Here is a 22,447-nt window from a genome sequence, read left to right as displayed (position 1 = left end):
AGCTAAGAAGGTACTATTTCCTTTCCCTGTCTCTGGACCTAATCATCTAACTTCAAAAACTCAACTGCCAAAAGAGAGAAGATGCCTTCTCTACCATGACATTACCATCAAAGTGTTCAAGCTTTAGAAAGGAAAACCTAAAGTAATGAATGCTTGCAAAAGAAAATCTATGCTGTCTGTACTTGGGTGGGAATTCAGTAAAAAAGAATTCCTCCTTCACAATTAATAATGAAAAAAAAACCTATTTCATTCGCATCAAACCCTAGGAAAAATTAGGCAGCAAAACAATTCTGAGTGTCTCAGATAAGGCCTGAAAATCAGAATCTAGTCACTTGGGATCCAGAGAGAAGTGATGTTGTTGTTGAGAGTTTATGCTGAGAGTAAAAATTATGTAGCAAAAGGTCTCTATATAAGATTGTAATATAATCCTTTTTTTTTTTAACTGAAATAATAACCTTTTCTTCCTTTCTCTTTGTATAAACACAGTACCTAGGACATAATAGATGCTAAATGTTTATTGCATAGATAAATGAATAAACATTATTTTCAAGCACTCCAAAACAAGATTTAAAATAATTAGCATAAAGAATTATAAACATAAAAAGCCTTTTAGATTCAAAAACCATAAACATAGAACTAATAAAAACTGCATAGGAAAAGTTCAAAACCCACATATTAACCTCCCAATAAATTTGTTAATCTCGATTTGCAGTGACAACACTGTTATTGCAAAACCAATACATCTTAAGCTAATGGGCTAATTGCTTCAGCAAACATCTTAGAAGCCTGACTGTTTTCACACAATGAACTTTTCATTCTTGTTTATGTCTGAGTCTAAGGCAGGAGTGGGATGTGGAGGCGAGATACTCTGCACCATCAAGCTATTCAGGGACCTTGATATTTTAATCTGTTGGTTCTTTCATTGCCTATCACCTCAGAGTTCTCCACAGGATGCCCTCCATTTAGCCAGCAGATGATAGAGACAGGGAGCATGTGGTAAATGGTGTGGGAGGTTTTGTGGTTCAGGCAGGGATGCGGGCACATTCCTTCTGCCCACATTCCACTGGCCAGAACTCAGTCTTTGACTTGAAGTCAGACAGGCTGAATAGCTTCCTTTTGATACATAATAGGCATGTTAGTTTTTAAGCAGAGAAATGACCAAGATGAAAGTTGGGAATTACATTGGCCATGCTGAGTAGAAGAACCTAGTGAAGGGATAAACTAGACACAGGGAGATCTGTTAAGAAGCTACTGCAGTAATGTGGGCAGAGAATGATGAGGCTCAGACTAAAGTAGTAGAAAAATAATAACAAGAAAATGATGAATTTGCAACATACATTGACTGACTTGTTGACTGAGCAGGAAAGAACCAAGTAATATTCTTGGGTTTTACAAATTTATAAAATTTGGGTGGGCTTTTAGTTAACTGATGCATTTTTTGTTGGTTTATTAGTTTTTTCTCACAGGGATTATGATAATACAGATTTAAATGTGAAGGAAAAGTTCATAGAACGCAGTGTCTGTGGGAAGTCAGGGAAAGCTAATGAAGAGTCAAGAAAAAACAAAGGGAATGTTTTGAAATTCTGTAGATCACACTGAGGATTTTAAACTCAAAGTGTGATAGCAAATTAAGTGTCAAAAGAGGACAAATTATCTTCAAATATTTTCCCCTATTTGTTTTGTTGCTATTCTCCACAACTGCCAAACATTCAGATGCAAATAAAATGCTTGAATAAATAATTCCATTTTGGCTGTGGCAAATGGCTTACAGTATGCATTTTGGGAAATTCTGTAAAGATGTTATTTTTAGGGCTTTGAGGAGAAAAACTACCTGGGAGGCTAACTGGTAACCACTTAATCAGACAATTGATCTAATTGAAATAGCTTTAGTCACATTGTTGACACGTATTATAGCAATTAACTAATGCTCAATACGTTTAAAATACATCATGGAAAGTCCATTACTTAGACAAATAAGGGTGCCATTAATCCCCCCCCAAAAAAATCTACATTTCAAAGCCTTCCTGCAGCCTTTCTGCAATTTATGAGAGACAGGGACATAGCAGCAGTACCAAGCACAGGGTGATCCTTTTAGTGGTAATAACAGCCAGAGTGATTAACTTAATGTGAGAGCATTTCCATTTCCTTGAGCATGTCGGCACCCCCTCTTGAGTCCCACCTGGGGCCAATTACCAGAAAATTCCAGAATATTCATATTCTCTCTGTACTGGGTCATTCACAATAAAAACAAAAGAGACTTCCTTTCTTTAGGTCTTCTAAACATTTAATTCCTTTTATGGAAAGAAACAAATTCACATACATCTCTCAGTTGTTCGATACAAACTTGGGAGAGGTACTTTTAGGTATCTATGCTGTTTGTAGGCAACAGGAACATTTTAAATAAAATTCTCATTAATTTCTCAACAATTATGCAATAATTTACACGTGCAAGTACTCTATCAAATACCTTTCATCATACACATTCATAAAGTAGAATTTGAAAAATATGCTCACACAGTAACAGATTCAGAGTGCAAAATGGAGCAGCAGAATTCCTAAACAGGAACATGTCATTGCTAACAAATAATAAAGCACCAAAGAATACTTGAGCTACTATGAAGCAAGTACTCTTCACTGAATCCTTGTCACAACCAAATAACGTAGGTGCTGATATTAATCTCTATTTAGAGATGAGTAAACTGAGGCACCAGAGGGTAAGTAACTTGCTGTAAGTCACACAGTTGGGAAATGACAGAGAAAATGCAGGGACTCGGCTGGCTGCAGGGTTCACCCTTTTAACCCCTTGATGTCTCTTGGAGCAGGAGCACAGAGAATATTCCAGTATCAGAAGCTACATATGTGGTTTATAGGATGGGAAGGGCGTGGGCAAGAAAGGAGCACAAGGGGTGAAACGGAAGTGTTAGGCAAGGATCAGGTGATAAGATATTTGGATAATAGAAATTACAAAACTATTTGCTAATAATTCCAGTAACAACAGTGATAATCATAAGGCTGTGGATTTGCACAAAACATGCAAAAAGGTAACGGACAAATCAGGGTTGGAGCCTCAGCCATCTGCATCTATTTCCAGTCTTTTGAAAAATAAATACTGTTCAAGTAACTCTCCGTTGAGAGAGGCTGGGAAATAAAATTTGTTTACTTGTAATTAACATTGGTCATCTTTCCTGAATTGTTGCTTAGATGCCAAAGATTTCTATCTACATCTTGCTTTCAGAAAGTTTCTGCCAAGGATCAACCTCATATTACTGATTGCAGTTTCCTCAGTAAAATTGTCTGTGACCCATTCTCAAGACCTATCAAATAGAATGTTCTGTATCAACACGTGTTTCTGTAAGACCAATTTTCTCTTGATTAAAAAATACATCTCAGAATCTGTGTACACAGGCAAATGTCTTTGCCACTATTGCTCCTAGTAAGTTGCAATCACCCATGCACTATATCACTTTTAACAAAACAACTAATTTTTATTTCTGATTATTAGAGCATAGGTAATTGAGAGCTATCTGTCATATGCAAGCTTTGAGCATACCAGAAATTTCATAAATGCATACGATGCACACATTCTTTTTATACTTTCTTAAAGTGGTTAGATAGAAAACCAAAAGTGCCCCAGGCTAGATTTCCCAGCAAGGAGATACTGATATGGAGATAAACATGAAGGAAGATTATCAGGGAGTACTTTTGTTACTGAAACACCAGGGGCTCAGTCTAAGTCCCATTCCTCCCTCCATAGAAAGCCAATCACTGAGACAAAAAGTATTGCCAGGGAAGAAGGTTATTCAGATGCTGCAGCCAAGGAAAACAGGATATGGGTTCCAATGCATCTCCCCAACCAACTAAAATTAAGGTTTTCTATAGCAGGACAGAAATGTAACTATGTGTGGGAAAACAGGAATTAGTTGAGGGATGGGGCAAGGGAGAGGTGTTAGGCCAACAAGAAGCCCGGTGGTCAGTTAAGCAATCATGACGGAAGAGGGAACAAACAAACAATGATTTCTTTTCAGCCATATTAAAAGGCATCATCACATATTTCCAAGATTGGCTTCTAGATACAATAGTGACACCTGATTAGGTAACTATCATCAATAGAATCTTCAAACCAGAGCCACACTTGTACATATTTTATTTTCAAGTGCACACATGAAGGCCCATCATCAGTAATAAAAGGCTTAGGATAAAAATTTAAAAATCACTAGAAAGTTTCACAAGTTTTTATTGCTAATTAATCTAAGAGAATGTCACTAAATTTTAATAATGGTAAATATAACTAAAGTAGTTTGATAGAAATCCTATTTAATATAGCTTCCTTAAGGACAAGGCCAACGTTTCCTCAACATTAAAACTTTGTACCCATATCACAGTTTGTCCTCATTACTTAAGGAAAAGATCTGAAACCAACTCAAATTATTGATTAAACTAAATTACTTTGGAAAAAAACAATATTTAAAAATTTCTATTCTCACCTACTTTTCCAAATAACAAAATAAATAGTGTACTATTGCTGTTCAGAGCTTATAAAAATAAGTCTTTATTTTAAAACTCTATATTTCTCTAGATCATTAGAAGTAAGCAAAACCAATCCAATTTTAAATGGCTGGTGTGCTCTATCTTTTTCTGGAGGCATGGCAAAGGTAGCTTAGGAATTTTAGCTAAATAGAGCAAATGATGAATTGTTGGAAATGCATACAAAACAAAATAACTACTACAGAACCAAATAAAAGCCTTCCATTAGAAACTAAAAACGTCAGTGGCTTTATATATATGTATGTATAGGTGAAACCCAAAGGAGAAAAAACAGCAAATAAATGAAAATTAAAAGGAGAAACATAAACAGAAAATCCACTCCAAATTTTTCTCTTACTCAATTGAACCTTGGAAGTTACGGTGTTACCCAGTGCCTACACACACACACACACACACACACACACACACTGAATATTTTGTTCCTGGTACACAAATTAATGTCTTTATGTCCACCAGTACCACTATACATTTCATGCAATTAAGAAATTCACTTCAGGCCGGGCACGGTGGCTCACGCCTGTAATCCCAGCACTTTGGGAAGTCAAGACAGGAGGATCACTTGAGATCAGGAGTTTGAGACAAGCCTGGTCAATGTAGTGAAACCCTCTCTCTATCAAAAATACAAAAATTAGCCAAGCATGGTGGTGTGTGCCTGTGGTCCCAGCTACTCAGTAGACTGAGGCACAATAATCGCTTGAACCTGGGAGGTGGAGGCTGCAGTGAGCTGAGATCGTACCACTGCACTCCAGCCTGGGTGACAGAGCAAGACTCTGTCTCAAAAAAAAAAAAAAGAATTCACTTCAGGCACATGACTAGTAAGTACCTTGGTGTTAGTACTATCTACAAAGCAATATAAGCGTTTATGTGAAATTTGCTTGTACTGCTTTATAGATAAAGCAATCTAAAAGCATGCTAAATCTGGCTTCGTGTTTAACTATATTAAAAAAGAATTGTCAAACTGTTAATTTATTTATTTACAATATTTCTTATTTTACCTTCATCAAGACGAAGAGCTTTATCTATGGGCAATGTTAATTTGCCAGATTTCTCTAATTTTCTATTAGGTTTTAAAGAATAGTTTACTATCTAATCTTTTTGTTTGTTTGTTTGTTTTTTGAGACGAAGTCTCGCTCTGTCGCCCAGGCTGGAGTGCAGTGGCGCCATCTCGGCTCACTGCAAGCTCTGCCTCCCAGGTTTACGCCATTCTCCTGCCTCAGCCTCCTGAGTAGCTGGGACTACAGGCGCCCACCACCAGGCCCCGCTAATTTTTTGTATTTTTAGTAGAGACGGGGTTTCACTTTGTTAGCCAGGATAGTCTCGATCTCCTGACCTCATGATCTGCCCACCACTGCCTCTCAAAGTGCTGGGATTGCAGGCGTGAGCCACTGCGCCCAGCCCTAATATTTTTAACCTTCTATTTTCTCTGTATGTACATGAAGGTGATAGACAGAGAAACAGAAAAAAAAAAAAAAAGTTCATATGACATGCTTACACTTTCTGTTTTTTCCTAAATTTTCTTTTTAAATACAAGTCATTTTACTATAGTACAAAAATTTACCATACAAGATTCTTTCTCATACAAAAATCTTTTCTTTAACCTTCCTTACCAAAAATATATCTTCATATCCATAACTTTTTCCTGTCTCTCTCCCATACTTACTGGTTCCTTTCTTCCTTATCTCATAAATAAGCTTTCCAAGTCCATAATTAGAATTAACCTTTAGGTAACTTCTGAATTAGACAAAATTACTATTTTTCTCAATAAAAACATATCTTCTTTGGCACATTTTATATATAAAATTTTATATTAACTAGAATTCTTATTCTTACTAATCTTAAATGTTAATGAAAACTAGGAGGCAAGAAATACTGAACTATTTGTTAGATATTAACTAGCATTTTATAGATGAGAACAGTTCACACTTTTTAAAAACCTGTTTCCCCATATCATAGCCCTTTTTTAATTGGAAGTGACCCAAACATCCAATGAGCATTGAAAATAATTTTAAGATTTTAAACTACACAAAAAGTTCACCTACAAGCATTTATCTCATTTACATGTTTTCAATTCTTTCATTTTTTAACAGTTTATTTAGATTACTTCTGAAAACTGAGATATTAAACAAAGTTAATAATCATTTTAAGTCACTTCCTTGTTAACCACTTTTTATACCCTGTGAATATGACGTGCTCACCTAAGTGAGGACTTTAAAATTAAATATATAGGCATTTTCCCTAGTAACTCAGAAGATTCAGCTGTTTTCATTAATACAACATTAAATTAGACTTATTTGTCAAACAAATCACACAAACATAGATTATTTTATTTTGGCTGGGTTTATAGTTTTATAACCTTCTGTACCAAACCTTGACACCTCAAAATATCTAATAAAGACAAATATAAAACTCAGACAAAAATGTATGCTGACAATTCTGAAGACATTTCTACTTTTATTTTACCAATAATTTTAAAGCCATCTTTTTAATTGACTATTTTCTCAGGTCACATGAACTTGAAAAATGCTTGGACATATTCACTTAATTTATGAGTGCTTTTTTATTTATGAGCCAATCTGGTACCCTGTAAAAACAACACATATCATCTAGACCCACATACATATATACAAACAAAGACCCAATAGTTTTTACTTTAGAATTCTAGGCATGAGATAGCAATACAAACTCACTGGTTTACGAACATGTTCACAGGGCTAACTTTTTTGCCCTGATAGATAATACAATGAAGGCTATGAACTAAAACTGGGTAAATCGGTTCCCATGGCAGTTTAACTTTTAAAGGCCAAACTTCCCCAGATTCCAAAGAACACTGGGGCCAAACAGCACCACAGAAGAGCATCACAGTACTAATCAGGCCCAACCCTGTTTAGAACAGCAGCATAAAAGCATACATACATGGACCTCCATCCTGCTTTCCCATTCAACAGCAAAATGAATTCAATTCTAAGACAGCACTACAATGCAAAGACATCGCGATCAGACAAGATCAGCCACACTCAGAGTGGTATGGCTGTAGAATTTCCCCTGCTCCGTCAACCCACAACTACATACAGACTAACCCAAAGAATGCACCCATGTGGGCTGCACTCTGGGATCAAACCCTGACCTCCCATAATTACATAGACATACACAAACAATCACCAAAACACAATCCAACTTCTGTAGCAATGAACAAGCCCCAAGAGTGTTCAAACTGAATCAGTCAAGGTATTATCCTCTCTCCATCACTTTGGCTTGTTTAACCTGCAAACTGATATGCCTCTGGGATTTCCCAAATCGAGAGGAACCATTCCCACTGTCTAGTACCCATAAAAGACACTCACCTTTCTGGACATAGATGTCAAATTTCAAAGGCTGTTCTTCCTAGGCAATCAGGAACATGGTTGGGGTGGGCAGAAGTGGGCCCAAATCGGGAGAGACTAAAATCCACCTCTGGCCAAAATGGTCAGGTAGCTGCTTAGGGGGCTTCTGAAACTCTCCCAGCCCATGGCAGCTGAGTCACAAGCAATGCATTCACGGTCAGGAAACCAAAATTTGTTACCAAAACACCAGGAGTTTGGTCCCATTGCTTACTGCACAGAAAGCCAATCACTGAGACAAAAAGTATTGCCAGGGAAAAAGGCTATTCAGGTGCAACAGCCAAGGAGAGCAAAAAATCAGCCTCAAATCCATCTCCTCGACCAATTAAAATTAAGGGCTTCTATAGCAGGACAGAAATGTAACCATTTGTGGGAAAACAAGAATTAGGGAGGGGTAAGGGAGAGTAGTTGGCCAACAGGAAGCAGGTAGTCAGTTAGGTAATCAGGATGGATGAGGGGGATCTGACATCTCATTGTCCAGATGTCATGATCTGGTAAGTTTCTGTTCATTGATACTATCTGGGAGCCTTGATGATTGGATTCCTGAGAAAGGAACTCCCATAAGACAAATGTAAGTTTTTGAAGTTTTAAGACTGGGAGGGCCAATTTCTATGTTTATTTAAAAACACTGTAAACATCAGTTCTATGAGACGATTGAGTTGGCTTCACTTTTTGTTTTTTTTGTTTTGTTTTGTTTTGTTTTGTTTTGTTTTGTTTTGTTTTTGAGATGGAGTCTTGCTCCATCGCCCAGGCTGGAGTGCAGTGGCACAATCTTGGCTCACCACAATTTCCTCCTCCCAGTTTCAAGTGATTCCCCTGCCTCTGCCTCCCAAGTAGCTGGGACTACAGGTGCGCACCACCACACCTGGCTAATTTTTTTGTATTTTAGTAGAGACAGTGTTTCACAATGTTGGCCAGGGTGGTCTCGATTTCCTGACTTCTTGATCTGCCCGCCTCATCCTCCCAAAGTGCTGGGATTACAGGCGTGAGCCACTGCGCCTGGCAGAGCTGGCTTCACTTTTAGGGTCAAAGCAGCATAGGGCAGTGAGGAGAGTAGAGCTGAAATGCAGGTCTAGTGAAAGTCCCAGGTAATCACACATCTCAGGACTGTGTTGCCATTCAGAGCTGTCCCAAGCTTCTGCAAACTTATGAAACACAAGGCTGTGTACATATATGTATATATATTTAAGATATATACATGCATGTGTGTATGTATTTAAATATGTATGTATATTTTTCTTAAAACCATGCATGGTGACCAATTTTCTTTTTTTTGAGATGGAGTTTCACTCTTGTTGTCCAGGCTGGAGTGCAATGGTGCAATCTCGGCTCACCGCAACCTCCGCCTCCCAGGTTCAAGAGATTCTCCTGCCTCAGCCTCCCTAGTAGCTGGGATTACAGGCATGTGCCACCACGCCCGGCTAATTTTGTATTTTTTAGTAGACACAGGGTTTCTCCATGTTGGTCAGGCTGGTCTTGAACTCCCGACCTCAGGTGATCCACCCGCCTTGGCCTCCCAAAGTGCTGGGATTACAGGCATGAGCCACTGTGCCCGGCAACCAATTTTAAATAATCTATCTTGCTTGGATATTATAGAAGATTATCTATAACAAGAGTTAATAAGCCTAATATTAAAATTAACTAAATTATACTTAATTATAAGATGTTAATTTTATAAGACATTAATTTTAATATCTTAGACTTATAAGATATTAAGATTTTAGACTTATAAGATAATTACAGCTACACAGACATGTAGTTGGCAGCTTTAGTGCTATACCCTTAGTCATGGTTTAAAATAAACAGAAAACAAAAAACTCACATTTCCAGGTGTCAAAGAGCTCTCCTTTCTTGTAGAAGGTCAGTGTATTCTTGAACAAACAAACCAACCGAAAAATAAGATTTTCTGTCTTCTCTAACCCAACAGAATAGGTCTCCACCTAAAAAGGATGATCAAATAGGCTATAAAACCAAATTCACAAACATTTCTGGCACATTAGGAAATAACTTCTGAGTTACACAAAAACCAAAACCAGAAACAAAAACAAAAGCACAGAATCCACGGGAAAAAAGAAACAAAAGTCAATGAAGGTAAAGTTCCATTGCCACTTGGAATTTGCTGCAGAAGCCAAGAGAGGATGTTTGCTTCCATGCCTACACACAGATTGGCTCTGGAAGGTGCATTTACAGGGATATCTTGGTGGAACCTCTAATTTGAATGAACTTATGCAAAGATTTCTTTAACTCATTGGCTAAAGGAAGACTGTAGACTGGTTCATTAACTCTATAAAAAATAAAATAGAAATGAATGCCTAAACTAAGATCTCCTTCAAAGAAGGAAAATTCCCAGCTTTGCAAAGTTCAACCTCAGAGCAGGCTGTTCTTCCTCTGATTCCTTCTTAATGAAAGCTGTACCGGCTCAGAGATCTACTTCCACCTGTACTGGCCAGATACCATGAGCCATTCTATTCTATCTTTAACCATGCTCAGCTGCCTTTCTGGATTATTCAAGTTATCTCCTGAAATACCTCTCATTGTTTTTGTTAGTACTTTGGTTAAAACTTTTTATTTTATTTAACTCTATTTTTCTCAAAATGAGCATTCTTTCATTTTGCAGAATGCAGTGTACATAAATTTCCTCAAATGCATGTAATGTGTTACACTAGAAACACATAGTTTCTCCTCTTTCCATGATTGCTGTAAATCAAAAGTAGAAATTAAATGGCTGAACTCAACCTCTTATGGGCTAAGAACCATAAAAGTATTCAAACTCTGTTCAAAATTTATTCTTGGTGGAACCAAGAATCCACGAGCCTCTTTTACATGGTGTCTACTTTGATGGAAAATCACCCATGCATGATGACTTCTCCCCTCCATCAGTCTCATTCTAATAAGAGCAGCATACTGGCAGCTACAAAAGAGAATATATATTGAATCAAGGAGTATTTTCAAAATTTTTCTCTCTTAAGTGCTTAGGGAATTATATCCAGTAAATAATAAAGCACTCCACAACTTATTCTAAAAAATTTTCTGATTTAAAGTTTCTGACACAGCATGATACGGTTGATTGTGCCAATGGATTTTCCTCCTTAAGTCAAGAAAAACTGCACAACAATAATTACCTAATTAAGATTTGCATAATTATGATTACTAAATCCAAGAGAACTATTGTAGTAACAATATAACAACTTATCTAAGGCCAATTAAGTTGTGTTTCCGTTCTGCTTTAATTTATTTTAATCCAAAAAAGCAATAAACCTGATATGTCTAGTTGATGACTTAATTAACTACAGTATAATAAGAAGTTTGAAATTGTTATGATGCCGAAAACCTCAATGCCCTTCAAGGGCAGCATCTTTATTCTTTATTACTTAAATAGCTTAGAATTTTCACCATTTTCATAAGAAAGGCTATATCCCAAATTAATATCAACGTGCAACAAAACTTAATGATTCAGGGATTTTTGTTTAATAACGAGAAAGGGAAAGAACAGGGTAATGTCACTTTCAGTGAAATGGAAAGAATTGGTTTTATATCTTTGACAGTCAGATTGGAAAAGCAGCAACGCAAAATTGAAACTCTGTTCACTTTATGAAAGGAGCAAAAGCATTCAACGACATAGAAAATAGGATCAAAGAGAAGGTGTGAGATAGATTTTATCCAAGGTCTTTGATTCATGTGTTTTGAAAACATCTCTAAGACTTCTTGAAGAGGAGGACAAATGTTAAAATCTTCAAGTGGGTTTCATAGTTCAAAATCAAAGGCACCCCACACAATCACAAAGAGGAAAATCAGAAAATCACAGAGATATATCGAGCTAGAGTGGCTTAATCAGAATGATAAAAATATGAAAACTTTCTTTTTTTATATTCTTAGTTTTAAAAAATGTATTGGTTTCATGGCTGCCAAACATGTGGTCGCATGATCACTCATGTTTTGTCAACAATACCACACAATTTGAGAAGCTGTTAATATCCACAGCTATCCACTCTCCTTTGAATCCTCAATTCTTCTTCCCAATATTTTTTATCACAATTAAGTATCTAACTCTTTATTCACCCATTTTTTACATCTATCTTAATTTACCAAATAATTTTCTTTTCAGAGATAAATTGACATAGCTATTTCCTTTCACTTTAAGAATATTTGGCCTCAATATGGTGATATCTTCAGTTTAAAAAAACCTACAAAAATTTTCTATTAAATTCAAGAGACCTGCATTTACTTTCTTTAGAACAATCAATGTTTAACATTTCATGAGGATGATGGGTTCACACAGTTTTATAAAGCTGTCATCCATGACATTTTAGAGATTTGACCCGAGCATTTCAAGCTATGAAAAAACTTTGATATTTAACTAAAATATCATCAAATGGGACTCGATTTAATGTTTTTATACTTAATTATTTAATATCTAGACATCTCTAAGCATTTATTTTTCTACTTCCTATCCCTGTACATCAGTAGTTCTTTTTTTTTCCATTCTAACACCTGTTTACATGCAAAACAATCACACACCCAGGTATTAAAGTTGGGCTGTCGATAAAAGTTGGGATTATAGGCTGGGCATGGTGGCTCACGTCTGTAATCCCAGCACTTTGGGAGGCCGAGGCGGGTGGATCATGAGGTCAGGAGATCGAGACCATCCTGGCTAACACGGTGAAACCCCGTCTCTACTAAAAATACAAAAAATTAGCCGGGCAAGGTGGCGGGCGCCTGTAGTCCCAGCTACTCGGGAGGCTGAGGCAGGAGAATGGCGTGAACCCGGGAGGCGGAGCTTGCAGTGAGCCGAGATTGTGCCACTGCACTCCAGCCTAGGTGACAGAGCAAGACTCCATCTCAAAAAAAAAAAAAAAAAAAAAGTTGGGATTATACACATTTGCTAATATGGGCTATCACTAATTTCATTTCTTTCTCACAACGATTAGAAACAAATATGTGAGAACTGATGTCTTTGATTATCACCACTGGAATGCAGCAAATGTTTAAAGAGAAACCCCGTTGCTCATGGGGTTCCTCCTTGATACTTTTAGTCCCCTTGATATTTTTACTCAGAACATGTCAGAAAAATGCAATACTCACTAAAATAGGAAAGTGTCATAATCACTGACTCCCCAGACAGAAGCTTCTTTTACAGAAGAATAAACTGATTCTTTAGAAATAAAAGTTACTTTCCCAAATTGGTAATACAGATTTTGATTAAAAATGAGTGCCTTTCCTATACTACTAAGCTGGGCTTTGTTATTTCTTTCATCTTAAAGATCCTTTGGTATTCTGGATTTCTCTCTATAGCTCCTTCTTACTTTTACTTATAATTACTGTGTGTTATCCTTCAGTTCCCTAAAGTTGAACAACTCTGGCTTGTGAGCTTATTAAAAAAATTTTAAGGATGGATAATCTTTATCAACAGCAGGGTAGTATTATTAACATTACCCATTTAGCATATATAAGCATTTTTCAAATGACCAAATAATTTAAGATTTAATGTTAAGTCAAAAGCCAGTGAGTCACACCACCTTTGCCTTCTTATGCTTACTTTTAAAGATTGTCTTAGCGTGGGAAGAAGTTCTCAGCGTTCACTGTCGTCCCTTTCCCTAAGGCAATCTCTTCTTTTGTTTGTCAAGACTTCTACATTTCTTTCTTGCCTCAAGGAAACAATCTTACTCTATAACAGTTAGAGAGGAAAAATAAAATAAAAACCTTTCTGATTCGAGAAGGCAATTGAATAAACAATCTGTAAAACATTTTTTTTTTGTTACAGAGTTTCAGGAATAATTACCATTTTTGAACAGCTTCTGCATTGAAGCATATTTCTTATAGTTTCTTAGTCTGAGTTTGGAGCTCAACGTCTCTCATCCTAAACTCCAAATCAAAGCAAATGGGGGCACCAAAGCACATAGATGTTTAGAGTTTAGCAGTTTTAACATACAAACTACCTTCAGACAATTAGAACTGTTGTATTTGGCTATAATTCTTAAAAGTCCAATTTAAGACGTGTTTAAGACTTACAGAAGGATGCTACTGAAATGAAGATGCAAAATCTGAGCCTAAACTTTTTCTAATTATTGTCATTAAAACATCAATGGCTTTGCTTTCATGGCCCTAATCTTATGGAACTCGATCAATATTAAGTTCAGCAAGTGTTTCATTTGTAGTTTACATGTAGTTACAATAACAGTCACCAATTCAAAATGATGTTTGTCAACTCTAAAAACAGTGTGAGATTTTGTGTTTATTTATTTTTATTATAGTAAAGGTTCATGATAAAGACATTAAACAGTTAAAAATACCAGTGTTGAAATATTCAAACATTAACTCACCAGTAATATGTTTGAATTAAAACTAGAGTTTATCTTCTCTTAAGAGTTAAAGTATTAATTCGAGCATATCCTTGATAGATACTAAAAACTATCATGGCTCTCTTTCTCCCTTCCTCTCTTGTTAAGAAAACATGAGCTACTTCACCTGAAAGGTATTTCTATTTTGCAAAAAAAAAATAACATTTACAATCCTTCACATCCAATTTGTATTTCATAAAATAATTTCTTCTTTCTTCTTTCATCAAACAATTAATGAATACCTATTACATAAATGCGATGCCTGTCCTCATGGTGTTTACAGTCTAGTGCTAATCATGGGCATAAAAAGGGGCAACAAGTAATTTGAGACGAAGTGGAGTGTTAAAGGAGCCATTAGGAAAGTACATTTGACCTGAATTCACAGCCAGAAAAGGCTTCCTGGAGGAGTTGGCAATCTGAAAAAAGAATAGCAGTTAGCCAGATGAGAAGGTGAGAAAAATAGCTTCTAGACAAAAAGAGCAGCATGAACAGTATATGGGAGAGTCAGGAGGAGAAAAGGGAAAATGAGAGAGTGATTAGAGCATCTAAGGAAGTGAAAGAATACAATGAGAAATGAAGCTAGAGTGCAAACCAGTGGCCTCAATACACAGGAGTACTGTGGTTTGAATGTCCCCTCCAGAACTCATGTAGAAATTTAATCGCCATTGTGACAGTATTAAAAAGTAGGATTTTTAAAGAAGTGATTAAGGCATAAGGAGCCTGCCTTCATGAACAATTATGCTACTATCTGGAGAGTAGTCTCCCTGTAAAAGGGTAAGTTTGACCCCCATTTTCTGTCTCGCATGCATTTTTTCTTGCCAAGTGATACCTTCTACCACGTTATGACACAGAAAGAAGACCTTTACCAGATGCAGCCCCTCAATCTTCAATTCGCCAACTTCTAGAACTATGAGCTAAATCAATCTCTTTTTATTTAAGAAATTGTCTAGTCTGTGTTAATTCTGTTATAACAGCAGAAAACAGGCTAAGACATGGAGCTTTCATACTATGTTGTAAAAAATGGTTTTGTTTTTATCCTAGCATCAATGAAGGGTCATTGGATGATTTTAGATAGGAATGTGGCATGATTAGATTTGTGGTTTACAAAGAGGGCTATAGCTGATTGTTTCACTGCCAGTCCAGCTTCAATACAGGGAATGAATCTGAAGGGAGTCATCCTGGATTTAAGACCATTTAGAAGTCTGTTGCCAAAATATAGAGAAAAGAGAAAACTGGACTAGATCGAGGAGTGTTGGTGCATATGGAGAAAGATTTATAAAGAAATTCAATTTAATGTGCTTTTCAGGTCCATAATGATTTGGGGAAGGGAAGGAGATGGAGGAAGTAAAGATGACTTTGACTTAGGCAAAGGATGCGTGGAAATGACATTAAATGAATGGGTAAAACCGTGCACCTTTGAAGGTGCAAACATGAGTTCAGTCTGAGACATGTTATATGTGAGATGTCTATGGATTTTTTTGTGTAAAAATTCAATAGCAGAGTCAGGAATATAATAGAGATTTTTATAATCCACTGAGGGAATTATCTTGATTGCACAGGATAAGAAATACAATGGTAATTTTTAGGATTTACTTTGGGATTGATCCCAATTACTAAGAATAAAACCTGAGAAGCCCCAATAATTAAGGAAAGAGCATAGAGTAAAACCTGAAAGGGAATTTGAAAAGAAATAACCAGACACTTAAGAAATATAAAATGCAACAATATAGTATTATAGAATCCAAGGAAAGCAGATGCCATATTTGATAGGTAAAGTAATGGCTCTCAAATGAGATTCACATTCTAAATCCCAGGAACTGTGAATATGATATATTATACAACAAAAGGGACTTTGCAGAGATGATTAAGTGAAGGACCCTAAAATGGGAGATTTAACTAGATTATTACCTGGGCAATCCCAATGTCATCACAAGTGTCCTTATAAGACAGAAGCAGGAGAGTTAGAGTCAGAGAAAGGGATATGGTAATGGGTGGTGTACTAAAGAGACTGGGAGAGAAAAAAGAGATGAACCAGAAAACTCAGATGGCTTCTAGAAGCTGAAAAAGGCCAGGAAATGAATTCTCCCCTAGAGAGACGAAATGTGGCTTTGCCAATTCATTTCAGACCTCTGACCTCCAGGATGTAAGATATATTTGTGTTGTTTTAGGTCACACATTTTGTGGCAATTTGCAACAGTAGTAGGAAACTAATACCCTATATGAGTTGACTTAAGCAATAGAGAATTTATTAATTACTTTTAAAAGAGAAGGAATCTTTTAAAAAAAAAATTTGTGAAATTGCAGTGTTTTTGAGTAATTAAAAAGAATAAGTCATCCTTTTGAATCTTCATTGGTTACATCGCTGCCCTGGGCGTTTCGGGTTGCTAGCTGCTTCAGCTCCAAGTCTGGGATATATGAAGCAAAAAGAAAACCCAAGGAACTCTCCAGTGTGTTATTTCTTGGTCTCAAGATTCTTAGCTGGTCTACTTTCCTCTTTCTACCTTTCGTAGCCTTCTTCTGTTTTTTTATGCATAATGTTCAGGGGTTTTAGCTGTACTTGGCAGGAAGAATTGGGAGGAAAGCTCCAAAATTGAGTTAATTTTATTTTTTAAAATTTTTGTTTATCTATGCTTTCCAACATTTTTCCATTGGACATGAATTACTTGTGTTTTAAATAAACGTGTTTTTACATCATAATGCCTACATTGGTACTTTACATGGTACATAGTAATTAATATACAAATTGAAATTTATTTTGCATAGAATACAAAATCTGAAACCAAGAAAAATAAACAAATATGATAAATGTTCCCAATCCTATTTCATCTGTGATCTGTGAATCATCAATGACATCACCTCTCAAACGGAATTTTCTTTTTTCCTTTTTTTTTTTTTTTTTTTTTTGAGACAGAGTCCCGCTCTGTCGCCCAGGCTGGAGTGCAATGGCAGGATCTTGGCTCACTGCAAGCTCCGCCTCCCGGGTTCACGCCCTTCTCCTGCCTCAGCCTGTGGAGTAACTGGGAGTACAGCCGCCCGCCACCACGCTCGGCTAATTTTTTTGTATTTTTAGTAGAGACGGGGTTTCACCGAGTTAGCCAGGATGGTCTCGATTTCCTGACCTCGTGATCTGCCCACCTCGGCCTCCCAAAGAGTTGAGATTACAGGCGTGAGCGGCCTCGCGCAGCCTCAAATGGAATTTTCTAAAATACATCCTATACAAGGTGATTTTCAAAATACTTAACAACTGGTATGGCACAGGCAGAAACTAATAAAGTGATTGTCTGGCAGTCAGAAAGGATACTGGCTAGTACAATATAGTGAGGCGTATCAGTCCTGCAACAGTGAAGCTGATAAAATTCCTAAGAAAGAAAAGAGTTCCGTGGACAATGACCTTTGGGAAATAATGCTTATCATTTCCTTCTCTTCAGAAAAAAAAAAAAGTATTTTTAGCTTTATTAAATCTAGATTTTTATTTTATCATGAAGTTGTTTTCGTATCACACCCACTCCCCACACACATATTCACAACCTAGAGAATACAATTTGAAATGTTCTCTCAAGTGCTTTTATGCTGCTATTCTGCCAACTCATTTCTTGTCCGTATCCTTTTCTTCCAGTTAAGAATTATTGCCGCTCAAATAGAATTTATTCCATAAAATTACTTATTCTATATCTTAGTGTGCTTAAGAAAAATGACACATCTAAAATTAAGTCATATGAGACATTAACACTTCCCTGGATCTATGGATACATTTATTTACTGGTGCATATTAGCAATAAGTAAATGCAGCATGGGCCGGGCACAGTGGCTCACGCCTGTAACCCCAGCAGTTTGAGAGGCCAAGACGGTCAGGTCACCTGAGGTCAGAAGTTTGAGACAAGCCTGGCCAACATGGTGAAACCCCATTGCTACTAAAAATACAAAAATTAGCCAGGCATGGTGGCGCATGGCTATAGGCTCAGCTACATGGGAGGCTGAGGTGGGAGGATTGCTTGAGCTCGGGAGGCAAAGGTTGCAGTAAGCCGAGATTGTGCCAGTGCATTCCCACCTGGGCTCTGTCTCAAAAAATAAAATAAGTAAATTTGGCATATTAGAAAAAGGTGAAAGTGATGAGTTCAGAGCTAAAATCACAGATAGATTTTCTGCAATATCATCCCTTCTCACTCGGTAACAGCTACTTGTGGAAAATTCTGCAGCTGTATCTTGGCTCAGATACTACAAAGTTTAGTAAAAATCTGCCATCATCACAAGATGAATAAATGAAGACCCGTGTACAAAGTACTTTATGCCTCATGTATGGAGTAAGGTTGAATAGGAATTATAAGACATTGATCTAATTCTTTTTCATATTTAAAGTGATATTTTGTTTTTAGAGAGAAAATAAAATCTAGAAGCTTTCTCAGTCCCTCTGCTATTGGAGATGTGATAGGAACCAACTTCTGTCTGACACTCATATTGTCATTATGTCTATATCATATTGCAACACTTAGATAACCTATGAAAGGAAGTTAACCGGTGTGTAATGAGATATTTCCAGAGGTAATTATATCAAAGAAGAACAGATCTCTTTATGGAAGGGGATCCAGCAGATAATGCAAAACTATTAATAAAGATAAGAATGGAGAGAGGAAAAACCACAATGTGTCACTGAAAAGGATGTAAAATTAAACTTCAAAATACATGAAGATAACGAACATTACAAATAGGCAAACCAGCCAAACAAACCAAACCAAAAATAGATATTACAAAACGTGAACAGGTAGATATAAAAATAAACCAATCAACATTTTTGGAAATTAAGAATATGATCATTGAAATTAAAATTTAATAAGCCATATACAGTAGTGTTGAATAAAGGAATAATTCAATTTAAAGATAATAATAGGAGAAACGAGAGTGTGGCATGAACATGGGGAAGCAAAATAAAACAGGAGGTATGCGACCATGAAGTGAATGCTTAGCCTCAGAGATCAGAGGCTTAAAGAATAGGATACACTAAAACCTAAAAAGAAAGAAAAATAGTATCCCAGCATGCTAAAGAAAAGAAAAGTTCCTCAACACCCTTCCTGGTTATTTTTCCAATATAATACACAGCTGGGCCCACCTTACCACCTCCTGTTTGATACCAACTTTATCAAATTTTCCATTAAAACCAAACTGGACTTAGTGTAGTCAATGATGGACTGTCTGTATGCCAAGTGTATCCCTTGTATAACTGATTGTGTAATGGCTGAAACTGGGAAATTAGGGCAGAAGTATCGAGCAGCTATAAGGATTGTTAAGGATCCAATATTTGAATGATTACCGGGGACACACAAACCTATGCAGATGACAGCTTAGTACAGAGAGTAACTCACAAGTGTTACATTGTGTCTTTGGTTGACCAGGACCTTAAAAAAAGAATCCAAAAGAATCCTGGAGTTCCTAACACGTACATTTCTAACCATAGATAAAACTCTGAACAGATGTCACTTGACTATGGAGCCCCTAGGTTTTAACTCTTATAAGACAAAGTTCCTCTGCCTTTCTTCGACCACCTTTCTACTGTTTCCAGTTCATTAAACATTCAGTAGCTTGATATATTCTTCCATTTACCCATTGGCTCTGTTATGAGCTGAGTATGGTTAAATATGCTAACTTTCTGATGCTGTTTTGAAATTGATGTTTTGTCTCATTTAAAAATTTTAGGCCAGGCGCAGTGGCTCACACCTGTAATCCCAGCACTTTGGGAGGCCAAGGCAGGTGGGATCACCTGAGGTCAGGAGTTCAAGACCAGCCTGACCAATATGATGAAACCCCATCTCTACTAAAAATACAAAAATTAGCCAGGTGTGGTGGCATGCGCCTGTAATCCCAGCTACTTGGAAGGCTGAGGCAGGATAATCGCTTGAACCTGGGAGGTAGAGGTTGCAGTGAGCCTAGATCATGCCATTGCACTGAAGCCTGGGCAACAAGAGCAAAACTCTGCCTCAAAAAAAGAAAAAAAAAATTAATGATCAAAGTGTACAAAATCCTAGGAAGAATATGCCTTATACTTTTTTCTAAGTTCTGTTGCACAGTGTGGTGAATAAGGTTAATAATAAAGTATCACACATTTCAAAATTGCTACGAGAGTAAATTTCAAATGTTCTTAACATGAAAATGTTAAGTATTTAAAGTGATGGGTATGTTAACTAACTTGATTTAATTAATTATTTGACATTGCATCCATAGATTATGACATAACTTTGTAACCCATAAATTTACACAATTACAAATTGTCAGTTTACAATAAAAAGTGGCATATTTTTAGGAAAAAAAACCAATAGAGTATTCACTACAAACAGAAGGCAGAGGTTAAAATATTTAGAAAGAAAAGAAGGAAGGGAAGAAAGAAAAAAAGAAGAAGGAAGGAAGGGAGAAAGAGGGATGAAGGAAGAAGGAGAAGAAAGAAGACGGTTTGCAGACACAGGAAATAGTCGAAAATTTACAAGATAGATTGAATGGGACTTTCTCCACCACTTCTTTTCCCTGCCAAAAAAGGGAAGAGAAGTAATGACAGAAGAGATAACGACTGATTTTTTTTTTTTTTTTTTTTTTTCAAAATGAAGAGAGGAGACGTAAAATCAAAAGGATATCCAGTTCCAAGGCTGGAGTTTTTAAAGTTCACCTTAGAAATGACATGGTAAAATACAAATGTGAAAAGTTACCATAAAGTAAAAACAGTTACTTACCAAAGAATAGTAATCGCATTGGCAGTAAACTTTTTAGCAAAAATAAATAAACGCTAGAAAATATTGGCATAACATCTTCAAATAGCTGAAGGAATTCCACACTAGTGCAACCATCATCCAAGAGTAACTACATTTGGCAATGCCGGAGACAATTCTCTGAGAGGGTCTCCTACAAAAACACAACTAAATGATGAATAACATATTTCTCAGTGCATGCTCAGCTCCAGGGAGCGGGGGAAATCTGTTATCCCTCCCTCAGAAGGACTTGAGTAGTAGTTGAAAGTGCGTGCTGTGAGAGGTAAGCAAGTGAGAGAAATGTGATTGCTCCTCAAGCAGGTGGCTTTAATATGAGCAGGTGCCCTTAATATGAGCAGGTGCCCTTAATATGAGCAGGTGCCCTTAATATTACTGCAATTATACATTAAATTTTTAGCCGACAACGAAGTAAGGAAGCTGAAGCTGAAATGCCTATCTTAAGCTAGGATACCCTAAAAGGTACTCCAGAGACCCTTAACAGAAACAAAAGCTGAAGAAAAGCATTCCCAATGTAAGGCCACACTATTCCCAGACTAAAGTCAATCATAAGTTTCTAAATACTATCAAGCAAATAAGGAGACGAGATGTCATGAATGAGGCAGCAGAAAAAAGAGAAAAAAAAAAAGATTTAGCCCATAAAAACCTTAAGATAATTGTCAGACGCAAAATGTAGAATAGCCAATGTATAAAAAAATAAAAGCTGAATTCACTGATGGACCAAGCCACAAGAGACTTTCATAAATGAGCAGGAAATTCTAGAAAAGCAACCAAATGGAACTTCTAGATATTGAAAATATAATGGCTGAAATGAAGTAAAAACTAATTAAATAGGTTAAATAGCATAAAAAGCATAGCCAAAGAGATAACGGTAAAGGTATATCTGAAAAATTACCCACAAAACAAGAGCAGAGAGCCAGGGGAATAGAAATATCAAAACGGAGATATATACATGTAGGATTGAATGAAAATGTTCAATCCAAAGTACCGCTCTGAGTAGAGTCCTAGAAAAAGAGAAAAGAGGGAATAGAAGAGAGGCTTGCCAATAAATGTATGAGCTTAGGAAAAAATGATAAATTTATTAAAAATAGAACTACAAACTTTCAATCAGGAAGTAGAAAGTCTGAATAGTCCTAAAGTTATTATAAAAATTGATCAATGCCTAAAGAAAGAAAAATTCCAGACCCAAGTGATTTAACATGCAAGCTCTAATATACTTTTGATGATAATATATCTTCAATCTAATATAAAATCTTCCAGATAATGGAAAACTAAAGGGGGAGGATATTGCCCAAATCATTCAATGAGACCAGTATAACCTTGATACATAGACATGATAAGGAGAGTTAAAAAAAAATGGAAAATGACAGGCCAGTCTCTCTCATTCATAAATATACAAACAAAAGTTTTAAAGAAAATATTACCAATCTAAATTTAAAAA

At 36.4% G+C, this 22,447-nt stretch overlaps 1 long non-coding RNA gene and 1 pseudogene across 1 annotated transcript; one reads left to right on the top strand and one right to left on the bottom strand.

Annotated features, from left to right (window-relative positions):
* Positions 1-8,852: 8,852 nt before the first annotated feature.
* Positions 8,853-13,826, bottom strand: LOC115832159. Its single transcript, XR_004027596.1, has 4 exons — positions 13,702-13,826; positions 13,459-13,587; positions 9,745-9,862; positions 8,853-9,060 (listed from the first exon to the last, which is right to left on the bottom strand). It is a non-coding gene; the product is annotated as an uncharacterized LOC115832159 (long non-coding RNA).
* A 5,369-nt stretch (positions 13,827-19,195) lies between these two features.
* On the top strand, positions 19,196-19,899 carry LOC100588697 (annotated as a pseudogene).
* Positions 19,900-22,447: the final 2,548 nt, after the last annotated feature.

The sequence above is a fragment of the Nomascus leucogenys genome, chromosome 21 (genome assembly GCF_006542625.1).
Source record: "Nomascus leucogenys isolate Asia chromosome 21, Asia_NLE_v1, whole genome shotgun sequence".
In the NCBI taxonomy this organism is placed as follows: domain Eukaryota; kingdom Metazoa; phylum Chordata; class Mammalia; order Primates; family Hylobatidae; genus Nomascus; species Nomascus leucogenys.
The sequence above is the reverse complement of the archived record's forward strand: the minus strand, read 5'-3'. Positions and strand labels throughout refer to the sequence as shown.